This window comes from Suncus etruscus, chromosome 19, assembly GCF_024139225.1.
Source record: "Suncus etruscus isolate mSunEtr1 chromosome 19, mSunEtr1.pri.cur, whole genome shotgun sequence".
NCBI lineage: Eukaryota > Metazoa > Chordata > Mammalia > Eulipotyphla > Soricidae > Suncus > Suncus etruscus.
The window spans coordinates 10,163,165-10,179,621 of NC_064866.1; the positions used below are offsets into that span (position 1 = coordinate 10,163,165).

Consider the following 16,457-nt stretch of genomic DNA (forward strand, 5'->3'; position numbering starts at 1 on the left):
TTGTTTGTTTGTTTGTTTTTGGTTTTTGGGTCACACCCAGCAGCGCTGGGTTACTTTTTTGTTTTTGGTTTTAGGCCACACCCAGCATTGCTCAGGGGTTACTCCTGGCTGTCTGCTCAGAAATAGCTCCTGGCAGGCACTGGGAACCATATGGGACACCAGGATGCTGCTGTGCTATCTCTCCGGGCCCTCAGGGGTTACTTCTGGTTCTATGCTCAGAAAATTGCTCCTGGCAGGCTCAGAGGACCATATGGGATGCCGGGATTTGAACCACCATCCTTCTGCCGTTTTACCTCCATGCTATCTCTCTGGCCCCCATGAGTAACTCTTGAGTGCAGAACTAGGAGTAACCTCTGAGAATCACTAGGTGTATGCCCTCCCTACCCCCACAAAAAAATTTAAAAAAATTCTTAGCTTAGAAAAAGCACTAGGAAGTATATCTCTAATCTAGAATTCCATATGTTTCCAAAACATTTCCTGTTATAGGACAGACCTTTTGGGTTTAACTACACATCCTTACTAACTCTTTAAGAATTAGCAATTATGCGGACTTTAAAACAATACATATTGTTAAAAAATAAAAATGAATGAAGTCAGAGAAACAGCTAAAGACACTGAGCCCCGGTCAGATCTCTGCACTCAGTACCATCAAATGGCCCACCCAATCACTGAGCTAGATGGAGTCCGGGTAACCACTGGATGTCGTTTAAAATAGACATATGTGTATATCTACATATGTATATGACATACATACAGTAAGTATGACAATCTACAATGGCTCCTAAAATAACAACAGTAGCAAAAACAGCTCAGATGACTGATCACTTACAATATGGAAAATCAGAGTCAAGCACTTCCTCTGCATTACTCACTGAATCCATACCACAGTACTTTAGAAAAAAATACTACCATTATTTCCATTTTAGAGATGAAAGAACTAAAGCACCGAGAGGCTAAAGTAATTTGTCCAAAATAACATGACTATTGAATGGCACCATTCCGAGCTCTTTGGCACCAGAGCTCATTCTACATCTGTCTTCATTCTGTCTGATTAATTTTTTTTTTTTTTTGATTTTTGGGTCACACTCAGCAGTGCTTAGGAGTTACACCTGGCTCTACACTCAGAAATCAGCACTAGCAGGCTTGGGGGACCATATGGGATGCCGGGATTTGAACCACCATCCTTCTGGATGCAAGGCAAACGCCTTACCCCCATGCTATCTCTCCTGTCCCTAACTTTTTAATTACTTAAAATATGTGATTTTAGACATAAAGGGCCCAGAAAAGTAGCTCAGGGGCTTAAAACACCAGATAAAGGAGCAGGAGCCTGGCTGCTCTGCGAGCACCCAAACATTCCTCAGCCATACTATATAGCTGGCATGTAAACACTACAAAGGGTATACATACCCCTGGCAAGTATTGTAATTTTAAAAATGTGCAAGTGCAACAGTCATAAGGTTCAATCAGGGGCTGGAAAAATAGTACATTGTGGGTGGGGTGCTTGCCTTGCAAGTGAATACCAAGTTCAATCCCCAGTACCCTAGAGGGTACCCCAAGCCCCATCAGAAATGATTCCTGAGTACAGAACTAGTAAATAGTGAGCAACAGAGAGTGTGGCCAATTATCAAAAGAATAAAGCACAATCTCTGATGAAATGAGCAGGCACGTCAAATAAAGGAGTCTCCAACCCAGAGAACAACAATATGACAGGGTATATAAGCAACTCAATGAGTCTGTCTGTCTGTCTGTCTGTCTGTCTGTCTCTCTCTCTCTCTCTCTCACACACACACACACACACACACACACACACACACACACACACACATACCTCCCATAAGCATTACAGCATTTAAGAAATATATGTATGTTCGAGAACCATAGTTAGATAGATGTATGTCCTACCCCCAGTTACGGTAACATTAACCACCACGCAAGGAAGCAGGAAGGGAGGGACTAAAAGTAAATTAATCAAAAGGGGGCTCCTAAGCAGTGCTCTCAGCCAACTATGTTAGTAGTTTAATATTATTATATTCTGAGTACTATTTGGCCTGGCTAAGATTGCATGAACCACCTCAACAGAGCTGGAAGTCTTAGGGTCATACTTGGTGATGAAAGTTAAAGTGCTTCAGGGCTACACCAGGTAATGGAGGATCTTTGTGGCTAGAACCAGGATTGACTACGTATGACATATGTATCATGACCCCTGTTATCTCTTCAGTCTTAGTAAATAAAATTTTATTAAAAATTTTAATTAGAAGAGAAATGGCATAGCAAGCTGAGCACATGCTTTGTTGTGAAAGCTTTTGCTTTTTATGCAAAAAACCCTTAGCTGGGTTGATGGGCCAGAGTGATATATAGGAAATAAGGCAACTGTCTTGCACAAGGCTGACCCAGGTTTGAGCCCCAGCATCCCAAGCCTACCAGGAGTAATTTCTGAGAGCAGGACCAGGAGAAACCTAACTACTGCTGATGTGTTCCCCCCAAAAAAGAACTGAGTTGAGTTCAAGACTTCAATGGTGTCTACGGCCATATCACCCTGAACGCCGCCTGATCTCGTCTGATCTCAGAAGCTAAGCAGGGTCGGGCCTGGTTAGTACTTGGATGGAAGACTGACTGGGAATACTGGGTGCTGGAGGCTTAAAAAAATAAAATAAAAAAGACTTCAATGAGTACCACCCAATATCAAAGACAGCAGAAACATCACCACCCCCCAAGTAGTACAGGGTATGTCCCTAAAACCTAATTTAGACAAAAATATAATGATGATAAATGAGCCAAATATGGGCATGATACTCCCCTAGCTAAGTAATGTCCAAAGAGATAATGGGTAGCAAACGGCCAGAGACAGTATCAAGTTAAGGCACTTATCTTGCATGCATGCAGTCAGTCCCAGAACTGCATACAGTAAGCTCTGCCAGGAGTGACCACTAGCCACACAGCCAGCAATAAGCCCTGAGAACCATAGGTGTGGCACAAAAAAAAAAAAAAAAAAACACTAAGAATAACACCAATAGGGGCCAGAGAGGTGGCACTAGAGGTAAGGCGTCTGCCTTGCAAGCGCTAGCCTCGGACAAACCAGAACGGACCTGGTTGGATCCTAGGTGTCCCATATGGTGCCCCCAAGCCAGGGGCGATTTCTGAGCACATAGCCAGGAGTAACCCTGAACAGCAAACAAGGTGTGCCCCCCAAAAAAAATAGAATAATGCCAAAAATATAGAGACTCCTGCTTAAGTCCAAAATATGAGAAGACAGCACAAAAACAAGAGAAGCAGGGCTTAACAGTAAGTTCAACTGGTGAAAGAGGTATGATAATATTCCTTCTCTCAAAAAGCATAAATGTTAAAAAGTCAATTCAATTTTAAACTACATTCATAAAAATAATGGCCAAAACAGTGAGCAAATTGAAAATTAGTCGCTATGCCCAGGTCACACATAAATTAGTGTTCAGTTCTACCCACTATATTGTAAGAAGAACTATCAAAAACTAATCAAAAGGGCCCGGAGAGATAGCACAGCGGCGTTTGCCTTGCAAGCAGCCGATCCAGGACCAAAGGTGGTTGGTTCGAATCCTGGTGTCCCATATGGTCCCCAGTGCCTGCCAGGAGCTATTTCTGAGCAGACAGCCAAGAGTAACCCCTGAGCACCGCCGGGTGTGGCCCAAAAACCAAAAAAAAAAGAAAAAAATAAGGAAAAAGAAGGAGTGAGAACAGCCCGATTGACACTCAAGCTCAATAACCCCTGAGGAACTCCCTTCAGAATAAAATACAGTCACAGCAATAATTTCATATTTAGCTTCTCCACTATCAAACCATAAATCCTTGGGCCCTGAATTATCTTACCCTTATCTTAGCCTGTGATTTTCCACTTTTCCTTAACTAATTCCTTTCCAGAACTAGTTACCTGCAAAAGATTCCCTAATGTTTCTTTTTTTTTAAATAATAATATCTTTAGTTAAACACCGTGATTACAAACATGATCATAGTAGTTCGGTTTCAGTCATAAAAAGAACACTCCCCCTTCACCAGTGCAACTTTCCCATTACCAATGCCCTCATCTCCTTCTTCACATTTTTCTCTTGAATTTCAAATCCTCAGTCAAATATCCCTCTCCATGATACAATTTAGTTAGATATCTAGTAAACATCTCAAATTCAACATATGCAAAAATAAAGTCAGCAGTCTCCATCCTACCCCCAATTTTGTTTCTTGGTTATGAGACACCACCATATATGCCCATAATTTCAAATCAAAATTCAGAGGAAATGAGCTGGTTTCTCATCTATAAAACTACAGAGACTAAATATTATTATTATTATTATTATCATCTATTCTTATTAATACCTATATTAATCTTATTAATCAATACCTATATTAATACCTATACTTTGTGGGATTGCTCTATCAACAAAATGATTTAGCATAAGAAAAGTGCGTAGTGCCAAGAATTTATATACTTATTTTTGTTATTGGACTGCCCTACACCTACAGCCAATCAGGAGACCATGTGGTGCTGAGGACTAAACTTGGGGTGCTGTGGTGACCAGGGTAATATTTGCATACTGGCCCTCATTATTATTACTCTCCTGACCCATTCCTCTCCCTTGTTCCCCCATATCTAATACCTCTTAAGTGTAACTCAAAGCACTCACAGGAGTCTCTAAAATGATTTTGATTGCATCTTTATTTTGTAACTGCACAAATCGGAGATCTTGGAGTAGAGACTTGAGTAGAGCTGGCATAATGCTTGTTCTGCATACATCTGGCCCAAATTCAATCCTCAACACCCCAGGGGGTTCCCTGAGTCCTGCTAAGAGTAATCCCTAAATGGAGAGCCAGGAGTAGCCCTAAGCACAGCTGGATATGTGCTGTCCCTCCCCCCCCCCCCAATCCTGAATCCTCCTCCTCTCTTTCCCTCCCTCTCTCCTGCCCACTTCTTTTGGTCAGAGCTACTCTTTCTTAACCACTTCACTATGCCAACACCACCTGACCCCAGTTTTCCACTGCTTTGGGGAGAGAGTCCAAAATCTTCAAAGCCTTCCTTAGAATATTCTCCCAAAATCGTTGCCATACAGGGCCCAGAGAGACAGCACAGTGGCGTTTGCCTTGCAAGCAGCCGATCCAGGACCAAAGGTGGTTGGTTCGAATCCCAGTGTCCCATATGGTCCCCCGTGCCTGCCAGGAGCTATTTCTGAGCAGACAGCCAGGAGTAACCCCTGAGCAACGCCAGGTGTGGCCCAAAAAAAAAAAAATCGTTGCCATACAAAAGTTTCACCTAATTTCTCTATTCCAATTATATTGCCCTAGTGAGTTCTTGGAATCCCATTCCCACTTCTCTTACCTTCAGATCCTAATATTCTGAAGATTTTCTGCTGGAAAACTCATCTGTGATAGAGAATACACAAACTTTCCCTCCCCTCCCCACAATCAATACCATCAAGACTGCCTCCCTTCACCATGAATTCCCCACAGTATCTTGGCCTTCCTTTATACTGAAATTAAGTTTCTTTAATTCTACATTGCAAACTACAGTTAGCCTCCCTGTCCTATTCTTTGCTTGAGTCATCAAAAAACGTTCCATCTGTTGGATGATTTGACCTGCAGGCCAAGCTTACATCTACTCCCTACCATTGTATTATTTTTTTTTGTTTGTTTTTTGTTTTTTCAGGCCACACCTGTTTGATGCTCAGGGGTTACTCCTGGCTAAGCGCTCAGAAATTGCTCCTGGCTAAGCGCTCAGAAATTGCCCCTGGCTTAGCGCTCAGAAATTGCCCCTGGCTTGGGGGGACCATATGGGACACGGGGGATCAAACCTGGTCCTGATCCTTGGCTAGCGCTTGCAAGGCTTACCTCTTGCACCACCTCGCCGGCCTCCCTACCATTGTATTATATGGCAAAATTTTATGAGGCTTGGCTTGGTTTTATTTTATTTTTTGGTTTTTGGGCCACACCCGGCGGTGCTCAGAGGTTATTCCTGGCTGACTGCTCAGAAATAACTCCTGGTAGGCACGGGGGACCAAATGGGACACCGGGATTCGAACCAACCACCTTTGGTCCTGGATCGGCTGCTTGCAAGGCAAACGCCGCTGTGCTCTCTCTGGGCCCGGCTTGGTTTTATTTTTAAATGTTCATTTGTTTCATCTGTGTGTTCCTAAAGATATGGGAGAATGTCCACTCCAACACTCACAATGTTAATTTTACTTGTCATGAGACAATAAACACACAACTAAAAAGGAAGGAAGCATGACAAAGGATGTTACAAAACATGAAAAACAATGTGCACATTTCTTTGCGCCTGAAAGCCACTAAAATCCTGCTGCTAAAGTAGTCAGCTGGAAAAAACAAACCCTTGGCCTTTCATTTCTAAAATGAGATCTGGCTATACTTGAAGCAAGAGTTCCTATAATTTATAGGAGCCTTGAGGAGGAGAAAGTATAAATTAAAAACTAAAGTCAGAACAATTTAATTCTGAAGCTTCTAATTTACATTTCACTTTGTTCTAATATATCACTGTCATAAAACCAAATAGTCAAAAGAAAAATCTGAAACCGGGGCTGGAACGACGACAGCACAGTAGGGAGGCCTTGCATGTGGCAACCCAGATTTGATGCCTGGTATTCCATAAAGTCCCCCAGCAACTCCAAATATGACCCCTGAACGAAAAGCCAGAAATAACCCCCAAGCAACAAACAACAACAAAAACTAAAATTAAGTAGTGTCTTTATAAACTTTGCCTATAAAATAAGATTATTTCTTGCCAGCATAAAATTTGACCTCATTGTTAACAATGAAAGGAATCAATTTTTCTTTTTCTTGTTTTGTTTTTTTTTTAACTACACCTGGCAGGATGTGGTGCTCAAGTACTTACTACTCCCAGCTTGGTGGAAGGAAAGGGGCAGGGATGCTGCTACATAAGCACACGTACCAGCCCCCTGAGCTATCTTTCCAGTCCTGATAAGAAATTTTCTAAATTTGGGTCTGAAGTGATAGCACAGTGGGTTGGGCGTTTGCCTTGCATGAGGCCAACCTGGGTTCAATCCTCAGCATCCTATACAGTCCTCTGAGCACCAGCAGGAATAATTCCTGAGCACAGAGCCAGGAGTAACCCCTAAGCACCACCAGGCATGGCCCAAAAACAAAAACAAAAGGAAAAAGAATTTTTCTAAATTTGTTTTCCATTGCATTAGTATCTTCCATCTATCAAAGATCACAAAACACAACCTTTATAGACCTATAAAGTAGCTAGTAAAAGAATAGGGACACAAAATTTAGTTTGCAAGCATGCCTAAGAATATGGGGGCTTTACGTAATAATAATGGGAAGAATCCACAATACCTAATACTAAAAAAGTATTAATAAATTTCAGTTAAGTTTATAAGTAGAATAAAATCTGTTTTAAAAAGACAACATTAGCCAGCATGTCATCTCTAATAACTTTCACAGAAAAGCAAGCAGATGGAGCCAAGTAATAGCATAGGGGAGAAAGGTGCATGCGCATGGGCCAAACCAGGTTTGATCCTCAAAACCACATATGGTCCCCAAGCCCCAGCCAGGAGTGATCCCTGAGCAGTCATGAGTAAAATCCGAGCACTAGGGTGTGCCACAACCCCCCCACCCCACCCATCCCAAAGAAAGAAAAAAAAGAAGGCAAGCAGTCCCTTGGCAATGAATTTCAAAGGACATGCATCCAGCGATAGCACAACAGGTAGGACTTTTACCTTCACGTGGCCAAACTGGATTTGATCCCAGCATCCTATATGGTCCTCTGAGCCTGTCAGGAGCGATTTCTGAATACAGAGCCAGAAGTAACCCCTGAGTGCCACTGGATGTGTCCCCCCCCCAAAAAAAAGGGGACATGCATTCAGTCAGAACCAATTTGAGTCCATCAAGAACTCATCCAAGAAGCCAGAGAAAGGGCACAGCGTGTAGGGTGCTTCCTTTGCACACGGCAGATCTGGGTTCAATCCCTGGCACCAAATATGGTCCCCAAGCCTACCAGGTGTGATTCCTAAGTGCAAAGCCAGGAGTAACCCCTACACACCGTCAGGTGCAAGGTAAGCACCCTATCTACCTACTATCTATCCTATCTCTGTGGCCCAGCAGGGTCAGACCTGGTTAGTTCTTGATGGGAGACAACAAGCAGTGAATTCTTGACAATGCCTAACACTGGAGCCCAAGGCAAGGCACTAAGAAAAATTACTGTAAAGCCAGTTTTGCAAAAGCAGACTGCATGTCCATTTCCAGGAAGACTGGGATAAGTGAACAAACAACTACAACTCGTTTTAGTAAGACAAACTTATATCAGCCTCATGTCATGTGTGGTGGCTTGCTGGATCAGTTCCCAGCAAGGGAGGTAGAAGGACATAGAGGAAGAGGAGGTACACAACTAAGATTACCCACAGTCCAGGGGCCGGAGAGATAGCATGGAGGTAAGGCATTTGCCATGCATGCAGAAGGATGGCGGTTCGAATCCCGGCATCCCACATGGTTCCCCGAGCCTGCCAGGAGCGATTTCTGAGCATAGAGCCAGAAGAAACCCCTGAGTGCTGCCGGGTGTGACCCAAAAACTAAAAAAAAAAAAAAAAAAAGATTACCCATAGTCCAAAGGAACACTCCAAAATTTCACTGGTCTTTACTGTTGCAGATCAGCCCTGGATGGGGCTGGAAGGTGATGGGATAGAGAATGAGGTCTTTCTCCTCCAACTCGGACCACTCGTCTGCCACTCTGTTCAGCCGGCTGGTCGGAGGGTTCAGGACAGTGGGTAGAAAACTCACAGGCAGTCAGGCTTCAGAAGATATCAGCTTTATTCTTATTCAGTCTCAGAATGACCCCCAGCCTTCCTCAGACCCTAGTTTTTATATATAAGAATCAGATACCACTTTAGGGTGGGAGCAGAAAACCAAGTAAGGAATAATCCAATATACTATCACCAGGTCACACTCTAGGGCGGGGCACAATTATTGATTAGGGTAGGATCAGTAACCCAACATTTACCACCCCCAGATGTGCTGCTCTGAAGTCAGAATCGGATATCAGGACCCTCACAGTGTAAGTGACTTTAACTAGCCAAAGTTAAAAGTACAGAATCAGAACAGCCTAGAAAAGTTAACATTCTTGGGGCTGGAGAGAGTGCAGCAGGAAAGGGACTTGCCTTACATGCTGTCAACCCAGGTTCAATTCCTGGCATCCCCTGTGATTTCCAGAGGATCTCCAGGAGTGATTTCTGAGCATTACAGGGTGTGACCCAAAAACTACAGAAAAAGAAAAACCTACATTCTTATTTATATGGCACTTTGAAATTCAGCTGAGAACTGACATTTTCAAGCAAGCTAGAGATACGATGTTCCACAAAACTAGCAAATGAAAGAAATTCTCTTTCTAGGCTGAGACCTCCCAAATGAAAACATGAAACAGAATTAACATCTGTTAAAAACTTACTAGATAGCAGGCTCTGGTAAGCAAATTACAAACATTTAAATGTACAAGAAAACTCTCCCAATAAACTATCTGACTTCCTGAAAATGTTACAACTCTGGATTCTAGCAATAAACTAACCTTTTCATCTCAAACCTGGCTTTCCAAGGATTTAACCAAATATAACAAATGTTAATCTCAAATTAGTAAGTACATAAAAAAAGGCTACTGGTATTTTACTAGTTGCTTAAAAGAAAATGTGGAGCTATCTCCTCAGCTCTCCAACATTTTCTGGAGAATCAAATCAACTGTTTCTCCACTCCTGCCATATTCATCCAACATCTGCTGAGTCCCTACAGTGTAGGACCGACACTATGGAAACTAAACTTAAACTACCAATATTATAATGTGATCTGATAGATGGATATACCAAGATAATCGTGTTTCAATATTTTATCTTTAAGAGTAATTTCTTCTATCTAATATGCCAATAAGAATCTCCAACTGCTTCTATGTACAATGCCATCTTTGCTCCTTTGATTCAGTTGAGTAATTGGTAACACAAAAAGACTTAAAACCAATAGAAAACATTGATTTGTTCCTCCAAATTATATCCTCTGTTGATATGTAATCTGAGATGTACATTTTTTGGGGGGGATCACACCCGGTGGCGCTCAGGGGTTTCTCCTGGCTTTGTGCTCAGAAGTTGCTCCTAGCAAGCTCGGGGGACCATATGGGATGCCAGGATTCAAACATCATCTGTATGAATCAGCTACGTGCAAGGCAAATAAATGCCTTACCACTGTGCTATTATCTCTCCGGCCCGAAATGTACATATTTTGCAGCACACGCATATATATTATTCAAGTCATTAAAGTAGGCAAATAATAATACATGTTCTGTAAAAAATAAAGACACATTTGTAAAAACCAAATAAACCTCTACTGCACCCATTTTTCTATACTCTCGAATAATCTTGGACTACTTTTATGTTCTTCAACATCATAATCCGTCCCTCAAAGAAATGCTCTCAAGCCCCCTTTTGCTTCTGGCTTTTAGTGGCTGTTGTTGTTAACTGGGGGAACAACTGAGGCCAAAGATGACACCAAGGCCACGGGCCTAGCAACTGACTTCCAATGTAGTTGGACCAGCACCCCTAATCCTGAAGTTCTTCCCTTCTTTCTTTTTTAAGCTTTCTTTCATTCTTCATCTTACAACTGAAGCTTTCTAAATGTCTCTTCCCTTCCCTTGCTTAGAATTTTAGGATAAACTCCCAAAACTACAATTTGTATTTCCAGAATAGTAATAAGATCTGGACCTTGATTTTTACTGCTTCGACTCACTCCATCTTTTCCCAGAGCACTCGCTCGAAGTACTAAATTTCTCTGGATTTCTAAAGGTAAGGCTTTCTTTCTCCTGCCTTAATCCTTCACACATTACACTCATTTTCCAAACTTCATTCTGAGTTTAGTTAGGAAAAGAGAAGGCTGCTTAACACTTGTCTCTATCTAAATCTCACCTTACCCAGTGTGGGCAGAAGCTATTGGTTTACATCAAAATCAACATTCCCTTTCACCCTGGCATACAAAACGGTAGCCAGTCCCTCTCACCACTGCTAAGTGATATGTGGGTGAGCTTTTCTGGTTCCTTTGTTTCCACTAGAAGGTAGCCATGAGATCCACCTTTCACCATGAGACCACAACCAAATCATAGAAGACAAACAGGATGAAGCCGTCTCGACTGCCTTAGAACAGGGGTCTTCAAACTACGGCCCGCGGGCCACATATTGTATTTATTCCCATTTTGTTTCTTCACTTCTAAATAAGATATATGCAGTGTGCATAGAAATGTGTTCATAATTTTTGTTTTTACTATAATCTGGCCCTCCAACAGTCTGAAGGACAGTGAACTGGCCCCCTGTTTAAAAAGTTTGAGGACCCCTGCCTTAGAAGATCATGATGAGCAAAGCTGCCTGCTGAAGAGGAATATTCATTTTAACCTGAACTTTGGTCAAGTAGGTAGGTACATAGAACTGCCTGGCCTCAGGTAGGGCTATAATTTTAACATTATGCTGACAAATAAGCTACGACAACAATCAATCTAAAAGTCCATTAACACTTACAACATGGGTTGGGTATGGCTGGGTCTGGGGTTTAGGGAAGTCATGTGCAAATCATTCCCAGGTTAACGAAAGATCAGACTCTTGTCAGTAACCCAATACTTGAACCACTTCATACATACTAATGATATCTTCTACTACTTAGCACTTAACACACTTGTATTTATGTACTTAGTTATTTATTTAACAACTATTAAGTACCTACTATATCTTCTAGGCATGATTTAATAGAGGCGTTCAAAATGAACAAGAGCCCTTAACTTCTGGAATTTACTTTCCAGTGGGGAGACATGGAAGGCTAATTTTGCATGTACCTGTATCATACACAAACAGAAATTGGTAGATACTATGATGCGGAAACACAAATTACATGACAGAAATGAGGAAGGGGAGGAAACAGTCTAGGTTTAGTGGTCAGGGAAGACTTTGTAAGGAGGTAACACTAAGCTCAAACCTAAATGAACAAAAGGAACCATTCCAGTAAAAGACAACAATACAAATATATATTCTTGACCTATCTGAAGAAAAGGCCAATCTAAATAGAGATGGAATGAACAGGGAGGACATACTAGAAGCAGACCCAAAGAATCAGACACAGACCAGATACTGACTTGCACTCCTCTGAAATTTATTAATTCATAATGATTTACTTGAAAGTAGTTTTTTCAGGCAGAAAGACTACAGTGGGGGGGGGGCGGAGAGATAGCATGGAGGTAAGGCATTTGCCTTTCATGCAGAAGGTCATCGGTTCGAATCCTGGCGTCCCATATGGTCCGCCATGTTTGTCAGGAGCAATTTCTGGAGCCAGGAGTAACCCCTGAGCACTGCCGGGTGAGACCCAAAAACCACAAAAAAAAAAAAGAAAGAAGGAAGGAAGGAAGGAAGGAAGGAAGGAAGGAAGGAAGGAAGGAAGGAAGGAAGGAAGGAAGGAAGGAAGGAAGGAAGGAAGGAAGGAAGGAAGGAAGGAAGACTACAGTGGGTAAGGTACTTGCCTTGCATGATGAGGTTTATCCAGGTTTAATCCTCAGCACTGCTATGGTACCAATACCCTGCCAGGAGTGACCCTCAACACAGAAACAGGAGTAAGCCCTGAGCACTGCTAGATGTGAAGCAAAAACCAAAATATAAAAATATATAAAAGTTGACTTATCTGCTAAGTTCCTTAAGATCAAACCTCAAAACAAAGTGGGCATTTCTGGTTTGATTTTATTTTTGGAATATTCCAAATGTTAGCCAAAATAAATAGCTACAAGAAGATATCACGTATGCATATAGAAATAAAGGGGAAAAAAAGAAATAAAGGGAGACTGAAGCATCACTTGATTAAATGAGTATTCACAAAAAGAAAATATAGGGGCTGGAGAGATAGCATGGAGGTAGGGTGTTTGCCTTGCGTGCAGAAGGTCGGTGGTTCGAATCCTGGCAGGTCCCCCGAGCCTACCAGGAGCAATTTCTGAGCATAGAGCCAGAAGTAACCCCTGCCGGGTGTGACCTAAAAACAAACCAAAAAAAGAGAGACAGACAGACAGAAAAGAAAAGAAAATTTATAGTTCTGTCTTAAGAAAATATATGCATTTGGTTCTAGTTTCTATAAAATAAAATAATAAACCTGATGGGTGGAAAAGAAAGATCAACAGATTGAATATGGAATCTTCATGGGGGAGGGTTGGGTTCAATCCCAGTACCCCTAACTCCTATTAAGGAGTCCCCTCAGCACCTAGGTGGGAGAAGAATAGGGAGGGCACTGCTGGGTGCACTCCACACACCAATTGAAACTTCAACCCAAAGGATTGTAATCCAAGTTCTCCATCCCCTTTGCATCATGTGAAACAAGTCAGGCAAGCACGAACTAAGCCAGTTCCCCAATTAGATTTAACAAAAGGAAGAAAGAAAAGCAGGGCTGGAGAATAAGTTTAATGATTGTTGCCTAGTATGTGGCCAAACTAGTTTCAATGCCCAGCATCCCATATGGTCCTGTGATCTTTCCGGGAATGATTCCTAAGTTCAGAGCCTTAAACTCTGAACACGGCTGGTGTGGCCCATAAACCAATAAAAAAAAAAAAAAAAAAAAAAAATTTTTTAAAGGCAGCATAGAGAATATGGAATAGATTTTTGGAGAGAGTTAGTAACTACAAGGTAAACTAAGAACAACAAAGATATAAAAACAAAACTAAAGAAACTGATTACTCTATTATAATTCTACGTAATTTCAATCCACTTAAAACAAAATTTCTAAGGCTGGAGATAGTCTAACAGGTAAGGTGATTGCCTTGCATGCAGCTAACCAGCGTTCAATCCCTAGCACCACATATGGCCAACCCTAGGAGGAGTAAGTGATCCCTGAGCACGAAGCCAGGAGAAATTAGCCCTAATGTGGCCCAAAACAGCAAAAACATACAGAGACATAAAGCATTTTCACAATCTGGTTAAAGGAGGTATTTTCTTTCTAGGTAGGGCATTTTGTCCTAAATTTTAACAGTTCACTTAATTTAACAGTTCCTAATAAATTTATTAGACATTGTTAAAAACTACAGAAGAGAAAAATAGATGGTGCATGCTTGAAGGTTTATAAAAAAAGAAAAGCTATGTATTGAGAAGTGTCTAGCATAAGGAAAATGTCAAACAAAAGCAAGATAAAATACAACACTGACAGGAATAGTTTAAATGAACAAGCGAAAGCCTAAGAAATTAGGACTTAATAAAAATAGTTTGGCAGATGGAAGGTGGAAAAGCTCCTTGAGATGAATGAGAAGACTTCTGCCGATTTGACAGGGAATCTAAAATAATTTAAAAACTAAAGTAGGGGCCGGAGTGATAGCACAGCGGGTAGGACGTTTGCTTTGCATGCAACCAATCTGGGTTCGATCTCCAGCATTCCCAGAGGGTCCCATTGAGCCTGCCAAGAGTGATTTCTGGGCACAGAGCCAGGAGTAACCCAAGTGCTGCCGAGGGTAGCCCCATAACAAAAACAACAACAACAACAACAAAACCCTAAAGTAAAAGATATGTTTTATTGGACAAGACACGGGTTCAAAAAGAAAGTATATAGAGATAGAATAGAAGATAAGGAACTTAATTTACACATTCCCAACCTGATTCAATTCACAGCTCAACATGTGGTCCCTTGATTAATGCCAGGAAGTGACCCTAAGAATGGAGTCAGAAATAAGCCCTGAGCACCAACCACTACGTGTGGCCCAAAATCTGGAAGAAAATAAAAAAGCATTCTTAGAGCACAAATTCCCAAAGGGAAAAAAAAAGGAGACACAGATTTCTGTTTTTTTTTTAAGGGAGGGTTTGGGGGCCACACCCCGCAGTACTCAGAGACTATTTCTGGGTCTAAATGCTCACTGATGGGATACAGGACCATAATGTGGTAACGAAGATTAAACTGGATCAGGGGCTTGCAAGCAAGCAGACACCTACTGAATTATCTCTCTGGCCTCAAAGAAGCTTTCAACAGAATTCCTGAGTTGCACTGCTAGCAAAGAATTCTTATATTTGGATTCTTTCTCATTAAGCACTGTGGAAAAACACTGTACCAGATACACTTCAAGAATTCAAAAGAGGGCCCGGAGAGATAGCACAGCGGCGTTTGCCTTGCAAGCAGCCAATCCAGGACCAAAGGTGGTTGGTTCGAATCCCGGTGTCCCATATGGTCCCCCGTGCCTGCCAGGAGCTATTTCTGAGCAGACAGCCAGGAGTAACCCCTGAGCACTGCTGGGTGTGGCCCAAAAAACAAAAAACAAAAAGAATTCAAAAGAAATATATGTTGTCTATCTTCCAAGTTCTGATGGTACCACTTCTTGGGTGACAGGACACACACGAAAAAAGAAAAAGATAAAAAACAGAATACAAATTATTTTAAGTGCCAAGTTATGCTCTATAAAAATAACATAAAGTGAACAGGATGCATACAGCTCAGCAGTAGAAAGCACTTGTCTTGCATATGTGAGGTCCTGGGTTAGAGCTCTTGCTCCATACATATAAAATATAAGATTTGGAACAAATAAATAAGATTGGGGAGGGCGAGTTAACAGCGACAAGGTAAATTAAAAACAACAAAAACATGAAAACAAAGCTAAAGAAAGTGATTCCTTTATAGATGAATCTGCAAAGTAATTTCTGTGTTTGCTTTATCTTTAATTTGTTGCTCATATAATAAAAAATATGTTAGCTTCGTTTTGCTGTGTTTAAAAAAAAGAAAAAAAATACCCAAAAGCAAATCAGTGACTATGGATGAAGTATATAAGGGGAGAGGGGAGGGAATTAGTTTGATATCTCATGTCCAGAATGGCACTAAAAGAGAGGAAAGAAACTGAAATAGAATCAATGACTTTAACTTTTAAAAAAGAGGAATTTACCAAACTAAAAAAAAAGTCGTTTTACGTCGTCAGAAAACAAGATGAAAATCAGAAAGCAAATCAGGAAGCTTACATATGCAAAATTCAAATGGCAAAAAAAACACCTTTTACGATACAGAACAAGTTACTCAAGTTCCAAGCAGACGAAGTTTTACAAGGCAGGCTCAGCTCACTGCCTTCTACCAATACCGCCAAACTTTACATAAACTTACACAAACGAAACCACGGAACGAAAGAATTCTATTTTCCAGTGAATTGTGAACTTTGAGCTTTTTTCCTTTCCTTCAGGAGATAGTTCTGGCTTAGTTTTTAAAGCTCAAGTTACCAAAAAAAAAAAGAAATTATCATGCCCAAGGATAGGAGTTTTTAAAGCTCAAGTTACCAAAAAAAAAAAGAAATTATCATGCCCAAGGATAGGAGTGAACGACTCTGAAAATATCACCCTGAAATAAAAAATAAATAAAAAATTCCAACTTGCCAACCAGAAGCAGCAATGTTCATAAAATCTCATTTACCACTTTTTGCTCTTCAAATGCCTTTTCTGGCCTCACTGCCTCTAGTT

The 16,457-nt window shown here is 41.2% G+C and overlaps 1 protein-coding gene and 1 pseudogene across 2 annotated transcripts in view; one reads left to right on the top strand and one right to left on the bottom strand.

Annotated features, from left to right (window-relative positions):
- The window catches only part of HIPK1 (homeodomain interacting protein kinase 1), a 63,383-nt gene that overhangs the window by 44,207 nt on the left and 2,719 nt on the right, over positions 1 to 16,457 (bottom strand). The window lies entirely within an intron of this gene.
- LOC125997839 (uncharacterized) lies at positions 2,519 to 2,638 on the top strand (annotated as a pseudogene).